The 17,078-nt window shown below is 48.2% G+C and overlaps 1 pseudogene; it reads left to right on the top strand.

The window, feature by feature from the left end:
- Positions 1-281: 281 nt before the first annotated feature.
- Positions 282-3,689, top strand: LOC135898241 (uncharacterized; annotated as a pseudogene).
- Positions 3,690-17,078: the final 13,389 nt, after the last annotated feature.

The following is a 17,078-nucleotide window of genomic DNA, read 5'->3' as shown; positions in this document are numbered from 1 at the left end:
TGGCTTGGATACGTTATAGAGGCTAGAAGATTTGACGAGTGTCGTGAGGAGGCGCCCTCGCCAGCCGCCGCGCTGAAACCTGTTTCGATGCTAGCGTAGGCAGGCGGGTTAGGCGAGCAGAGAAGACCGATGCCGCCGCCGCAGCTCCTCGTGTCGCTCGTCGAGTGAAAGCGCAGTCTTTCTGGTGTGTTTCCGGCTTCGCTCGCTTAGCTCCTGATTGTCTGGCATGTTTGCGCGCAGCGATTCACCAGTGCCGTGAATGTGATTTGTGCGTCTAGAGCATGCCTGCATAAGAAGGCAGAACGTGTTTTCTGCCCCTGTGCAATAGGGGGTATAAGTCATGTGCCGAAATGCTTTCGGTGTTTCGTGCTCCCGCAGACGCTCCTCGTCGAGAAGAATGGGCAGGGAACATAAAACGAGAGGACAAAGTGCTGGATGAGACAAGTGTGGTGCGTTCCCCTCATTTTGACGATTGCTACGTTCGAAGAACTTTCAAGCATATCATTAATGGTGAGATCGTCGAAATAGAGCGTGAACGGCGAGTGCTCACTGACGACGCCGTTCCCACAATATTCCCTGACGCGCCCGCCTATATGTCCAAGAGTGTCCCGAAAAAGAGAAAAGAGAGGAATCTCGCAGATAGTTACGCCCCAACACCGAAGCGCAGAGCGGGAAACCACCACCTGGAAGACGGCAACGCTCAGGAACACGGCAACGTGAGCTTCTCAGAGGCAAGACCACACCCATTCAGCGACACTCCACTGCGTCCGCTGCAGCCGAATTGTGCTGGAAAATGAGCCTGCACCGTTATCGTTTGGGTGGCACTGCAGCTCTGGGATATAAAATTTGTATGTTGGTAAGCATGGTGCTTTCATGCCGTGTTCAGAAGTCGCTTGTGCTGAGACGATTGCGTACCGTTGCTGTGTGTTCGGTCGGAACGTAAAGGTTGAAGAATTTTGTGTCAAGACGCCTGACGACGCCGCGGCGTCATTGACAAAGGTCGATATCTTAATACCTTGCCCAGGCTTTGAAATCCAGCCAGGACAGTGCGTTGAGTTTGGAGGCAAGCACTTTGCAAAAAACTGCCTCGGGAGATCAACTGATGGCAAACTGTTTGCGATGCAAGTACACGAAGAAGCTGGCACTAAACTGAACATATCGGCTTAAGAAAAAGCCGAGTATATCATACAAACAACGAAGTGCCAGGAAGGCCCTCCAATTGCTGCGCGCACGGAGAAAGCTGGCGAACGCCGAGAAAAGTGTTGCAGAGCTTCGGGTGATCAACGAATCGTTTTCCAGCTCTGTCTTGGAAACAAAGATAAATGGGTTTAACGAAAGCAGGGCCTTGCTGTTAAAATGTGTTTTGATGCAGCCCGCAGAACGTCGAGCCGCGGCATGCGGTACGACAAATTATGGATATAGGAATGCATCCCTATGCGCATGAAAAGCCCCAAGCTCTATGAGCACATCAGGCGGCACGAAATAATGGATCTGCCTAGTAAATCGTGCCTGGATAAACATATGCAAAGTTTCAAAAGTGCATTTGGGTTTAGCACCAGCATTCTCTTAGGTGTGTAGAAGAAGACCCAGGACATGGATGAGTTCCGTCGCCATGGTGGACTTGTCTTCGATGAAATTAAGCTTTCCGAAGACATCAGTGGAGACCATCTGGCGAGCCTAGTAGTTTTGTAGATTTTGGACCATTTACTGACGACACAACAAAAACGGCAAGTGACCATGGCCTTGTCGTCATGTTCCAGCCATTCCAAGGTAAGTTATTCAAATTGGACGGTTGCAATGCTAAAATGCCCGCAAAGATTTCAACATGCAGTTTTATCCTCGTATTTTGTTAGTGATGTTTGTCATTGTTTTTATAATAAAAGTGGCTTATGTTCTGAAAGTTCTTCGCCTTGAAATTGATACAGCTACCTATGTACTGTTTTCTGTACGGCTCATCATATAGTGCTTCATCTTTGCAGGAACCTGGACACAAATACTTGGCGTGTTCGCCGTCCGCGGGAATGTTAAGGCACTGCTGCTTTCAAAAGTTTTGCTGGAGGCCACAATCCTCGCTGAAAAAGCAGGCCTGTTTGTCGACTTCTGGACTAGCGATAGTGCTTCGTGGAATCGTTGCCTGTGGAGGCTATTTGTCATCAAAGGTACATACTTTTTATCTGACAAGATTTTTGGTCGCTAGATTTCTTTAGCTATTAACAAGTTGCTAATCTGAGTCTGCATTGTACCCACTATTGTCTATTGCGTTAATCAAAGTGCATTTCCATCTTTACAGCATCAGCCCAGGAAATCAAGTGCAAGGTTCAACATCCCGTGAACAAAACAAGGAACCTTCATTTCATTTCTGATTTTCCTCACAGCGTAAAATATATACGGTACGCATTTACTTCTAAGGGAGTCTAGATCCCAGGTGATAATGCGCACGTCGGCGTTATCAAAGAAGCGTGGAAGTTTGACAAAGACGCGCTTACGTTGAAAGTCATGCCACATTTAACTTTACCCCATTTGCAGCCGAATGCATTTGACAAAATGCGTGTCTACCTAGCCTTCCAACTGTTCAGTGATAAGGTTTTGAAAGGACTTTTTGTTTACAATGATAAGCTAGACAAAATTTTCCGTACATTTGAGCCAACAGAACGATTTGGGAAGCTCGTGGAACGCTTGATATTTGTCATGACATCAAGGGTGCCCTCCAAAGGGCTTCGCCCAGAGTCAGCAAGTACGAGCTTTCAGAAGAATTTCTAACCTTCTTGAATGAATGGCAACGGTATGCCGCTTAGCACGTCGGTGGATTTCTCAGTACTGGGACTGCCCTCGGCTTCGTGTGACGCTGAATAGCACACTGTCACTTGTCAATTATGTGACGTCATCACTAAAATACAAGAACCTCCTGACAGCCCATTTGAGCCAAGACAAATTGGTCAATTTATTTGGAATTGTAAGACAATAATTCGGCTTCAATGACCACGCCTCTCCAGAGCAGTTTTTGCTTAACTTAAATAACCTTGCCTTCTACAATTTGGCAAAGCCACCAAGGAATTAAAAGTCACCAGCTGAGGTTGTGAGTTCTGTTTTGCAGCCCTGTGATGCAAGGAAAGAAAAGGCGGCACTGATAGCAAGCCCAATTGATGATCTCTTGGACGAGGGAAATCTCGCACATGTTTCAGCAGTGCTGCAAGAGCGGCACAGCATGTCTGACCACAACGGCTATATAGAAAAGAAAAGCGACAACCGACTCATTTTTATGTCGCCGGCTACGTTGTCAGGAAATCACTGAAAAGAATCCCATGCCCCGCATGTGCATCCGCCTTGGCTATTTTGCCTCTACAGGCTGATAAGAATGATAATGCCTCATTGACGAGGCAGGCTGACCATAGAGGTTTGGTGTACGCTTCAATGCACATTGAAGTGGTAATCAACAAACTATGAAATCCATCCACTGCCTTTTTCAGCAGAAACGAGCTGCATGCTGAGAGCATGATGTCGTTTTTACATTTTCTACAAGGGCATGAACTCCAAAAAATTGGCTGCAGCGAGCACTCCCGCGCTCTTACAAGGGATGTGATTAAGTTTTATGTATTAACGAGGTTGCCTTTTTTTACTTAGGCTATGAACAAAGATGAGGGTCTAATCGCGAGAAGCAAAAGCTGCTCAAACTGAGGCGATGCCAGTGAAACTGCATCAGTGAAATGTTCCTGTAAATAAGCATTGCGTTAATGTGTTCTGTTCCCTTATTTATGTTATTACATTAATGTATTCGGGGTGTAACGACCATGCGCGAATGGTGCCTTTCGTTGTTCCCACCACTTTACATGTGTACACTTGCTCCGTCCGCGTAATACCCTTGACACTTCATCACTGCATCGCCCTATTCATGAAATCCGCCCCCCCCCCCATTCTGTCGTCCTTTAATGTACTCTACATGGAAGCAGTATTCTTGCAAGGTAAGGCTCCATCTCACTTTACGGCCATTAGTTAGCTTAGCTTTGCTAAAAAACTCTAGGGGCTGGTGGTCCGTTTGCACCCTACATTGTTTGCCAAATACATAGGTGCGGACTTTCTTTATTTCCCATACAAGGGCGAGACGTTCCTTCTCTACGGTGGAGTCTCACGTCTTTCTCTTGAAGGAGCACTCCGCCTGATGCCTCCGCCGGAGGCATCAGTGCGTAGAACAAACTCGTTCCATATGACTAGTGCTAACAACACCGGCGGATGTGCTGCCTGACTCCACTCCATGTTTGCCCCCTTCTTCGTCAACTCTATTAATGGTCCAGCTACTTCAGCGTACTGTGGAATACATTTTCTATAAAATCCTGTAAGTTCCAAAAACGATTGTACTTGTTTCTTTATCTTAGGCCTGCCCACTGCTTGCATCTTGTCTAAAATATCCTCCTTGGGCTCGACTTGTCCCATTCCCAATTAGTACCCCAAAAATTCCACGGCATTGTACCGTAGCTCACATTTGGGTGGCTTTATCGTCAACCTCGCGTCCTTTACTCGCGTTAGTAGCTTTTCCAGGGCCTGAAGATGTTCAGCGCACCTATCAATAGCAACAAGTGCGTCGTCAGTATAGTGTTCCACGTGCGGCACACCATGTAGGACCTGTCTCATCAATCTTGTGAACACTGCTGCCGCTGTCTTTAGTCTGAATGGCATATACTTAAATTGAAATAGTCCTTTTGAGCACGAGAAAGCTGTCTTTTCTTTGGACACTTCTTCCATAGAAAGGTGCCAATATCCTTTAGACAAATCCTGTTTTGAGAAACATCAGTTATTTGCCACCCTTTCTACTACCACGTCCATCCTGGGGATCGGTTCTGCGTCTGTGTTCAATTCGTTGTTCATACGTCTGCAGTCAACGCATACTCTATTTGAACCGTCGGCTTTCTTAACCACCACTAATGGCGCGTTACATGGAGAATTAACCCTTTCTATGACTCTGCCTCAAGATCTCGACTATCTCACTTTCAATCACATCTTACATTGCAAAGGGTAGTGGATATTGCTTTACATGCACTGGTTCCTCCGTTGAACACTGTGTCTCGCACCGCACTACTTCTTTCCGCCCGGGGAGATCTGCAAGCACTCCCTCGAACTTGCGAATCAAGTCTCTCAATTTCTCTACATGTGTTGCTGCTAGGGAATGGTTCCACCTAACCCTCTCTGCCCCCATGGTCTTCTTATCGATAAGTATGCACCTCCCCGTGGTCCTTCTCTTCAGTGATCGCCATACGAACCCTAGGCCTCTCCTCGTTCTTCCGCTTTTCTATCTCCTTTCTCTCCATACATTTTCAACATGTTGATGTGGCACACCTTCTTATGGTCCTGACTTGAGATCTCATAGTACAACTGATTTTTCTTTTGGGTAACCGTAAAAGGTCCCTTCCATTGCATAAGCATTTCATTATTATATGTGGGCAGTAGCACCAACATCTTGTCTCCCGGTTCTAACTTTCCATGCGTTGCTGTCCGGTTATAATATTTCTGTATCTGTTTCGCTTGCGCCTACTTCTCGTGGGCCAATTAGCAGGTTGCCTCCAATCGATTTCGGAGTTCTAATACATATGGGTATGTGGTCTTTTCCTCATTCTCGAATTTCTCTATGGACCACAGCTATTTCAGAATGGTTCTTGGTTCTCTAACTGCTATCCCGTATAGAATCTTAAATAAGGAAAACCCTAAGCTAGCTTGTGGCACTTCTCAGCAAGCGAACAAGAGTGTTGGCAGATATCAGTCTTTCGGTCTTTCCTGGCGCATCCTCCTTATCTTGTCTTCAACGTTAAATTCAATCTCTCTACCAAACCGTTCGCCATCCTGTGGTATGGAGTTGTTAGCTTTTGATCTATGGAAGACGGTCTATTTACCTACTTCATAACCTCCGATATGAAATTCGAGCCTCTGTCACTCAAAACATTCCTGGGCACACCATACCGGGCAAACATCTCCAACAATGCTTCGGCCACCTGAATGGTATCTACCGTTTTCAGCGCCACAGCATCAGGGTACCTGGTAGCTACGTCCACTAGCGTGAGCGCATACCTATTTCCTTTTCCGGACACGTGACTAATAGGCCCTACACCATCAATCGCCACTCTGTGAAATGGCAGCTCAACAAGTGGCATCTTTCCTAGAGGCGCCTTTCCTACACGTCCCTTACCCACCGTCTTTTGGCATACATCGCAGCATTTCAGATACCGTTTCACATCTCTCTGCACCCCGATCCAAGATAACAATTCTGTGATCCTTTCTAACGTGTTATTTATTCCTTGGTGACCTGCCATTACACTATCTTGCCATATCTTCAGTACTGTGTTCATCCCGTCTTTCGGGACCGTCAATTGTAGTACCGCTCTACCTGAAGTAAACACATACTTCAAGTACAATAGGTTATTCTTCTTTTAAACTAAACTACTGTCCTACTCCTTTGGTTTCGTACCAGTACCCCTATATTTAGTTTACATATTTGTATTGGCTCATCCTCGTTCTGTAATTCTCTAAATTCTGCTGCGGTTATATTTAATCCTATAATGGCTGTAACCTGTAATGTTGTCAGAGGTTTGGTACCACTACTGCTTGCTCTTGTTTTTACTGCAGCCGCCACGTCTGTCCCTTGCATCCCCTCTTTTTGCGCTTCTGAGTGCTCTTTCTCTACCACGTCCTCCCCTGTCCTCCTCCAACTTAGGTCTGGGTCGTCTGCCTTCATCAACCCAGGTACATTTCCCACGATGAAATCATTAAGGGGGTCTTCCACACATTTAGCTGTGACCAGCCCTGTATAGAAGGGCGTCGATATTTGAATCCGTGCCTCTGACATATATTTAACGGTCGTATCTACCAAGATTACGGGTTTAATGTAGCCGTTCATGCTTTCTGGTGCATTGCATTCCTCCTTACTAAAATGGTATTGGCTCACGTGTCTCTCAAGACACGTGAGCGTCCTCGTACCTCGCCTTCCACTACAGGCATGTCCTGCTCTCTCTGTCTGTCCTCTCTTGACCTCATTATACATGCCGTCTTATCCACGGATCTCGTCGTGCATTCGTCTGTCCTGTGACCTTTCTTTTGGCACAACTGGCAAAGCACCAGTGCTTCGTGACGATTACCTCTCGCTCGGCAGTTCACCGCTAAATGACCTAACCGCTTGCATAGCAAACATCTCTGGGGTCCCCTTGGTCTATTATTTGCCCCTGGTTCTTCATCTCTCCTACTGCTGTCGTGTGCGCATCTTTGTCGCCCTTTCCCAAATTTCTCAATCCTTGTGCCTATACGAACTGTTCTGCTTGTTCTGCCATCTGCTCCACAGTTTGTAGTTTTATCTGTTTAAGGAATATCGCCAAACTGCTGCTGCATCTTGCAAGAAATTGTTCACCCACGACTTTGTCGCGAACCCCATCATACGTTTTATCCGTCTCGGACAGCTCTGTCCACTTCTCAATATAATTTGTTAGCCGACACGCGAACTGCTTGCCTGTTTCTGAATCTTCAGGCTTACAGGACCAATCTTCTCCCAGAACCCTTCTGTGGTCAACCTGAATCTCGGCAATAAAGTTTTCTTCACCTTGTCGTACTCTAATGACTCCTCTGCTAGCATACGCCCAAAGACAATCAGAGCTTTGCCCACTGAACACCGGCTTAAAGCGTTATCCCACTCACTCCTCTCCCACTCTTGCCCGACTGCTATCCTTTCAAACCGATGCAAATACGCATCCAGGTCATTCCTCCGCTCATCCAAAGGTGCAATCAATTTCCTAGGGCATAGCTGCCTTGGCCTGGAAGACGTTGACTCGGATAACGCCGTTCCGGGTTTACGCGTGCCATCACGTGAGCCCGCGCCCATTTCTGCTAGTTTTATCTTCAACTCCAAAATTTCTTTTTCTCTTTCGTGCTCTTCGCACATTCGTACATGTTGCTTTTCTTTTCCTTGTTGAGCACACTCGGAGAATGTCATCGTCTCGTCCTTCGACAGGTTTAAATATTTAGCTATCCCCGTCAAACGTTCCCGCTCCATCTCTAAACCACCAAGATCAGTGACAGGGCCGGAATAGAATCCTGGAACGTATCCTGGAGCAGATCCTGGCAAGCTCGCCCATTGTCTTGTGTCACCGATCTCGGGGCGCGCGGACGTTACGAGAGATGGGGTTGGGAGACGCAGAGCAGCACAGCAAACAGATTTTAATTACACTCAAAAGCTCAAAACTCAAATGACTCAAAATAAAATTTAGTGGAGGAATCGTAACACTAATGTAACCTAAACATATCCTTATCCCCGTCTACGATAGGCCTAGACGTTTTCTATGCGAAAGTAAGGCGACCCTAGCCTATGGCTGCGACGTTATCAGAAAAGAGCGTTCTTCGACACTTTTGTGGTTGCACGTATCTTCCGAGTCCGATGCGTGTCGGATCTTCATCATAGCCGGTGTTCTCGCTGACTCGGTAAACGTTGCTGCATTGGTGTTGGCCAGTGAACTCGTCCGTCTCTGATGCCGGTATCGCGAACTTTGTCAATGACGGGGCACCCCGGCCTCGCCGGTTAAGCCTTACTCCAGGTTCCGCCGCGACGTCGTTGAGTACCGACGAGACGCTCCGAGGACTATCGTACGTGCTGGTCTGCCCCTCAAGGGGAATCCTTTCTGGAGTGCCCAGCACTTCCGTGAGAGGCTGCACCAAGTCCAAGGAGCCTCGCTCGAACCTAGCCGAGATCGACGGCCACAACCTGCACCGCCTGGACCGAACCTCCATGGCTCCTGTCGCCATTGCGATGCTGACGCTACAACCTTTTGTCCCGGAGCGATGTCAATAACGCCAGCTGGGCGCCACTTCTCCCTCAATCACACCTCGGGTCCCGCGCCTCGAGGGCTCGTGCCGTTCGGTCCGATACGTACAAATCGTCTTCTTCGTCCTGTCTGCCCCGCATGCCTCTTACATATGACAGTAGGATGTGGGTCGAGAAACTGCAAACGGCTTAACACATGAATAATAAGCTGCGCGTAACCTTGCCAACACGCTCAAGAGAGGCTTCAGCACATCTGCAGGGCACTCGGTTGCTCCTCGCCCGACGAAGCCGCTGCCGAAATGCGTGCAGTGGTCGACGCGACTGAATCGTGCCTGACGGAGTGGTAGACTCAGGTGCGGCCACAAGATACATGTGTATTTATGTCCTTTGTTTTGCCTGTGTTCTTTAGTTTGATTATTTATGAACTGTAATTACTTTTGACTAGGTGTTGCACATGGCATCAATTCAACGTTGCTATTTTTGTTGTTACCCATCAAACTTGTTCCTCATATGCACAATGGGTGCTATTGGTTAAGGAATGAGTCGATTATTCCAAATTTTAACAGAACATACATTTTCAGGATTCCTGTAGCGTAAGTGATTCAGAAAGGTGGCATAGCATGTTGCAATGAAAGCAGTAATGGTAAGAAGAACCAACAGTGATTACTTTAAAGGTGTACAAAAAAGAATAGATATACAGACTTAACAGGGTACTCGCTTGTACTGTATAAGAATTTCTTGGATATCGGAAAAAACATCCCTACGGCTGAATCGGAAAGCAGGGTGCCCAAACGAAAGGATAACAGGTTCTGTTGAGTCCAGGACAAAGCTTCGAGGTGGTAGTTCGAGTATTCTTACTATTTCAACTGTCATCATCATCATCAGCCTGGCTACGCCCTGTGCAGGGCAAAGGCCTCTCTCATACTTCTCCAACTACCCCGGTCATGTGCTAATTGCCTAATATTCATGTGCTAATTTCCACTGTAAACTCTTCTAAAAATGACTATTGAAACGTAGTTGACCGATTGTTAATTATTTGCTGACTCTAACATTTCAATAATGTATTCAACAATTACTAAGCGTACACAACAATAACGTTGTTGAGCAGTTCACAACAGTAAAGTCATTGACTAAATACTGTTGACTGATTATTGAATAATATGAAGTAATATTCAACTTTATTGAGCAACACTGAGATCCAATATATACGGGCAACACACACACGTATATGTGTGCGTGTTTTGCAATATACACGGTTTTATTGATCGCTTAATCAGCACTAAATATTGCCACCTGGTGTTTTGAGCCAGCCAACATTCAGTATTGCGTGCCCAGCAAAACGATGAAGAAGACGACGAAGTCAAAGATCCCGCGCCAGCTGGAGAACCGTCGCTTAGTGCTCGGCATTTTTCGTCTCTGGGTGCTCGTACGGTCACTTACTCTTGTGTTAGCGCGTAACAAACTGGTGGAGGTGCGCGGTAATCTAATCTATGCACCACACCCCTCCTAGCAGTAGGAGCTCCAGCCCCGTACCGGTGGTTACGCCTGTACACCGCGCCAGCAGAAGGATCCGTGGACAAGCCCATGAGTTTGGACTCCTCCCAGAGAAAATGGCAGCTCCGACCACGCCAACAGGTATGGAAGGCCCAACGCCGATTCATTGTACGCTACTAAATCCGCGAACGCCAAATCCCTTCCACGGCGCCATGCATGAGGATGTTGAAGATTGGCTGGCCCACTATGAACGTGTTGCCGCGTTCAACAAGTGGGATGACGCAGAGCAACTGAAAAACGTATACTTCAGCCTTAACGATGGTGCACGTGTTTGGTACGGGAACCGTGCAGATGCCCTGAATTCATGGGCAGAATTCAAAAGGCGGATTCTTGAGACGTATGCGAGCCCTGATCGCCGAGAGCGAGCTGAGCGTGATCTCCAGTCCCGTATCCAAATGCCGAACGAGAGTGTCGCAATGTACGTCGAGGACATGACGCGTCTCTTTCGACGAGCCGACGCCAGCATGTCGGAAGAAAAGAAGGTGCGGTACCTGATGCGCGGAGTGAAAGAGCAGCTGTTCGGCGGTCTCGTGCGCAGTCCTCCCAAGACTCTGTCAGAATTTCTTTCCGAGGCCGTCACCGTGGAATAGACGCTTCGGCAGCGGGCACCATCATACGAACGCCAAGTGAACGCTGCCTCACCTACGGACTTCTTCGGAGCTCTCGGGAGCCACGTTGATATCTTTCGAGAGCTCATTCGTTCCGTAATCCGCGAAGAACTCCAGAAGCTGTCGGTACCCTCACAGCCGACGCTCAGCTCCTTGTCCAGCGTTCTCCGTGACGAAGTCCAGCAAGCGCTAAGAGAACCATCCTTCAACACAGAAGGTCGACCGCTAAGAACTGGCAGCTCCCGTATGTCGTATGCGCAAGCTTAGAGGCAACCTACCCCACCTCCCTCCCCGCTTCGCACCGCGTGCCCGGCCATGCTAGAGCCCGTCCAAGCGGCCTCCTATTACCAGGACCACCGGCAGGCCCCAAGAAAATCGGACGTGTGGCGGGCACCTGATCGCCGTCCCCTTTGCTTTCACTGTGGCGAAGCTGGGCACTTCTACCGACAGTGCTCCTATCGAGAGCTCAGACTACGCGGATTTTCAGCAAACTCGCCGCGACCAAGGTTCTGCCAGCGTCCTCCTGAAATTGAACAATACGTTGCCCAGCAGTGCGGATCTCCATCAACTCGACACCAGTCACGCTCCCCTTCGCCGCGGCGGTTTTCTCCGAATCGCCGTACGTATTCGAGCGTGGTGCGGGGTCGGTCGCCCAGCCGGCCCCGGGAAAACTAACCACAGCGGCCTTCGGGGGCGAGGCCGCTCAGTCTGGATGTGCTCAAGGACCCCCACCGACGCGTACCCGGACCGATGATGCATCGATGACGACAGTACCTGCTGATTACAGAAAAAGAATTTCCTTGGACATTCCTGTACTGCTCGACGGTCGTGAATAGACTGCTTTAGTGGACACTGGAGCGGATTATTCTATAATCAGCGAAAAACTGGCCACTCTACTGAAGAAAGTGACGACGTCTTGGAATCAAACGCCAGTTCGTACAGCTGGCGGGCACATCGTCACACCACTCGGCATTTGCACGGCACGAATACAGATTCGCGGCTCTACGTTTGTTGCCAGTTTGAGCATTCTCCCTCAGTGTTCTCGAGACATAATCATTGGCATGGACTTTCTCAGGGAGCACGGCGCTATAATCAACATTCGACAACGCCTCGTCACTTTCTCGACAAAAAGCGCCACAGCGACGACCAACACCATCCACCCTCGAGCATCTCTTCGTGTCATCGATGACGCTGTCACGTTACCACCGCGTGCAAGTGTCATGGTTCAAGTGGCATGTGACAAGCTCATACACGGTGAAGCAGTCGTAGAAAGCAATCGGTCCCTCCCGCTTTCTCATGGTGTTTGCGTAGCAAGAAGCCTTATTGATCTCCATGATGGCCACTGTGAGCTTCTTGTCACGAACTTCAGCTACGAACACCGGCACCTTTTCCCCGGTACTGTCATCGCCTACGCCGACCCGATCGCCGATGTCACTGAGTGCTTTGTTTCCGAGGCAATCGACATTGCTGAACCATCTATACACAACGTCGGCATTAGTCCAACGCTTCCTGAAGAGAACAAACAACCCCTACGCGAGCTGTTGTTCGGGTTTCACTCTTGCTTTGCATGGTCGTCGAAGATGCGTCAAACGTCGATTGCGAAACACCGTATCATCACCTATGACGACGTGCCCCCATACGGCAACAGCCTTATCGTGTTTCCCCGACCGAACGACATGCGATTCAAACGCAGGTGAAGGAAATGCTTCAAGATGGCGTAATACAGCCTTCATGGAGTCCCTGGTCATCGCCAGTCGTTCTCGTTAAAAAAAAGATGGCACGCTTCGATTTTGTGTTGACTACCGGAAGCTAAACAACATCACAAAGAAAGACGTGCACCCGTTGCCTCGTGTCGACGATTCTCTGGATAGACTGAGGCGCGCGAAGTATTTCTCCTCTATCGATCTGAAAAGTGGCTACTGGCAAATTGAAGTAGATGAGCGGGATCGCGAGAAAACTGCGTTTGTGACTCCGGATGGCCTTTACGAATTTAGAGTACTCCCTTTCGGCCTCTGTTCCGCGCCAGCCACATTCCAGCTAATGATGGATACAGTTCTCGCTGACCTCAAATGGAAAAGCTGCCTCGTCTATCTCGATAATGTCGTTATCTTTTCGAAGACTTTTGACGAGCACCTTCGACGCCTTCGGAATGTACTCGAAGCCATTCGATCGGCTGACCTTACACTCAAGCCAGAGAAATGCCATTTCGGTTACGAGGAACTGAAGTTCCTTGGTCACGTCGTGAGCGCGGCAGGAGTTCGGCCCGATCCCGAGAAGACTGATGCTGTAGCTGCTTTTCCCACTCCAACCGACACGAAAAGTGTCCGACGGTTTTTGGGCTTGTGTGCCTACTATCGGCGCTTGATAGAAAAATTTTCGAGGATTGCAGAGCCGCTATTTCGCCTTACACGTGACGACGTGCCATTCCTCTGGACTGATGAACAACAGACTGCCTCTGCGGAGCTACAACGTCGATTGTCTTCTCCTCCCTTGCACGGTCATTTTGATGAGGATGCTGACACAGAAGTACGCACTGACGCCAGCAATATCGGTCTCGGAGCTATCCTGGTGCAACGGCAAGACACAACTGAACGAGTTATCGCCTACATGAGCCGCACTCTGTCACGGGCAGAGTCCAATTATTCCGCCCCAGAGGAATGCCTCGCGGTTATTTGGGCTACTACAAAGTTTAGGCCATATCTCTGCGGGCGGCCATTTAAAGTTGTGACCGATCATCACGCTTTGTGCTGGTTGACCAACCTCCGAGACCCTTCTGAACAATTAGCACGTTGGAGTCTGCGACTCCAGGAATTTAACATCACCATCGTATACAAGTCAGATAGGAAACATGAAGATGCTGACACGCTATCAAGAGCACCTGTTGAATCTCAGAATCCTGACGAGGAAGACGACAGCGCCTTCCTGGGAGCCCTCAGCCGACCGGACCTGCTCGCTAAACAACGATCGGACGCTGAGTTAAGGCCCATCATTGATCACTTAGAAGGCGGCATCGCGTCCATTCCTCGCCCACTTTTGCGACGGTTGTTGTCATTTTGCCTTCGAGAGGGCATCTTATACAAAAGAAACACAGGTGCCGGCGGCAAACCACATCTTCTAGTAGTGCCTCAAGCCCTTCGCGACGACTTCTTATTAGCCTGCCACGACGAGCCGACATCTGGTCACTTGGGTTACTCAAGGACTCTGGACAAGGTACGGCAACTGTACTACTGGCCTAGACTGATTGCTTGCGTTAAACGCTACGTGAAAGGATACCGTGAATGCCAGCGCCGAAAGTCACCACGCTTCAAGCCTGCAGGCCTTCTATGACCCATCGACCCTCCGCATACGCCATTTGATCAAGTTGGAATGGACCTTCTTGGACTATTTCCCTTGTCTTCCGCCCGCAAAAAGTGGATCATTGTCGCAACTGATTACTTGACGCGTTACGCTGAGACGAAGGCACTACCACGCGGGACAGCATCTGAAGTTGCCCAGTTTTTTATGCGTCACATTGTGCTTCGGCAGGGCGCACCATCATTCATCATCACTGACCGAGGGAGGGCATTTACGGCGAAGCTTCTGGACGGCATCTTGAAGTTGAGTTACACGAGTCATCGAAATACCACTGCATACCACCCTCAGACTAACGGCTTGACAGAAAGACTAAACAGAACACTGGCAGACATGCTCTCTATGTACGCCGATGTGCAGCACAAAACGTGGGACGAAATCCTGCCGTACGTAATGTTTGGGTACAACACTGCTACGCAGGAAACTACACGATTCACGCCGTTTCGCCTCGTTTATGGCCGAGATGTTCAAACTATGCTAGACGCCATGATTCCATATGAAGACATCGATCAGCTCAACCAGTTAGCTCCTGACGTCGAGGAGTACATTCAGCGTGCCGAGGAAGCACGTCAACTGGCCCGTGTCCACATAAGACAGCAGCAGTGTACAGATGCCATAAGGCACAATCTTCACCATCGACAAGTTACCTATGAGCCTGGTGACCAAGTTTGGCTTTGGAACCCCACTAGACGGCGAGGCCTCAGCGAGAAACTCCTGAGCAAGTACTTCGGACCATACACACTACTAAGGCGTGTAAGCGACGTGAACTATGAAGCGGTTCCAGACGGAGACCTACCATCGCCCAAGCGCCGTTTACCACGCGCAGAGACTGTACTACATGTTGTACGCCTGAAGCCGTATTTTGCACGGTGATGTTAAGTCTACTGGTGAAACAAACCTTTGTCTTTTTTTTGCTGTCGTCGCGTCGTCCTCCAAAGAACTGCGAAGTGTTTTTTTTTTCTTTTTTTGTTCCCGACGACAGAACCCATTTTTTTTTCCTCGTGTGCATGCCCGCATGTGTGCTAGCGCGTTTCCCCCTTTTTTTTATGTCTTACATAATGTGCGTACTTTCCGTGTACGTCTTGTGTTTGAGCATCGAGTCGATGCTTCATAGGGACTGTAATATATGTACAGTCCCGATGCTTCATATATGTACTGTAATGATGAAAGACGCATTTCGGCTCGTACGATCGGAGTGAGTGCGCGGGCCGACGGAAAATGACGAGGCAGATAATAGAAGAACAGTCTTTTTTCTGAGATGCTATCCTGGTCGTATTCAATGAGACTTCATTATTTTAGACCCATATTTCAAGCAGAATTATCAGGAATTACTTCAGTTTCTTTAGGTTACATTACTTATCAGGAATTACTTTAGGTTCTGATGATATTGCCTAGTTTAGTAACTCAGGAGACCAATTGTAATGCGTGCTCACTGGCCTGGAGAGGCAAAGCAGAAGGATGGGTCTAAATTTAATCTGCAGAAAACTAAAGTAATGTTTAATAGTCTCAGAAGTGAACAGCAGTTTACGATAGGTAGCGAGGCACTGGAAGTGGTAAGGGAATACATCTACTTAGGGCAGGTAGGGACCGCGGATCCGGATCATGAGGCTGAAATAATCAGATGAATAAGAATGAGTTGGGGTGCGTTTTGTAGGCATTCTCAGATAATGAACAGCAGGCTGCCATTATCCCTCAAGAGAAAAGTGTCTAACAGCTGTGTCTTACCAGTACTCACGTACGGGGCAGAAACCTAGAGGCTTACGAAAAGGGTTCCACTTAAGATGAGGACGACGCAACGAGCTATGCAAAGAAGAATGATAGTTGTAAGGTTAGGGATAAGAAAAGAGCAGATTGGGCGCGAGAAGAACCGCGAGTTAATGACATATTAGTTAAAATCAAGAAAAAGAATCGGGAATGGGCAGGTCATGTAATAAGGAGGGAAGATAACCGATGGTCATTAAGGGTTACGGACTGGATCACAAGGGAAAGGAAGAGTAGCAGGGGGCGGCAGAAAGTTAGGTGGGCGGATGAGATTAAGAAGATTGCAGGGACAACGTGGCCACAATTAGTACATGACCGGGGTAGTGGGAGAAGTATAGGAGAGGCCTTTGTCCTGGAGTGGGCGTAAACAGACTGATGATGATGATGATGATGATGATGATGATGATGCTGATGATGATGATGGTGATGATGATGACGACGATGACGACGACGACTTTAGTTTCTCAGAAATTTCCTGTATATCTTTCGACAGCTGTAATCGAGACCGATTAGTTGTAAGTGTGCACAGCACTCACCTAATCCTCAGACAGTACTGTTTTAAATTAACTAGACGCATTAATCATTTGGACCCTATGTGTGGTGCACTTCATATGGGTACCAGGTCACCGCGCTTTGTTTTTAAAAACATTTAAACATTTGAAAACAAATGAAATGAACGTCACACTTGCACGTACATACCTAGATGGACAAGTCATGTATGTCGTGTCGACTTCTGCTTACATCACCGTGGCTAAATTTTAAGAAATTATATATTCTAAAATAGTCTGTAAAACAGCCATAAATGAGATCTCACACGTAAATTTGATATTCCTCTCAGAAAATGACGATGCGGTATTCCATCACTAAATATTGCATCTAAATATTGCGACTCTGCATCGGCTTCTGACGTCGTACGAACACTTCCAGAGACCGAGACCACTTTCGGTCCACAATAGTCGGTGAAACGGCTCCCAAACGCATCATCGCCGGGCGCATGGAGGCGCCGACGCTACCGC

The sequence above is a fragment of the Dermacentor albipictus genome, chromosome 5, assembly GCF_038994185.2.
Source record: "Dermacentor albipictus isolate Rhodes 1998 colony chromosome 5, USDA_Dalb.pri_finalv2, whole genome shotgun sequence".
NCBI lineage: Eukaryota > Metazoa > Arthropoda > Arachnida > Ixodida > Ixodidae > Dermacentor > Dermacentor albipictus.
Note: the sequence above shows the minus strand (reverse complement) of the source record. Positions and strands in the feature narration are given on the sequence as shown.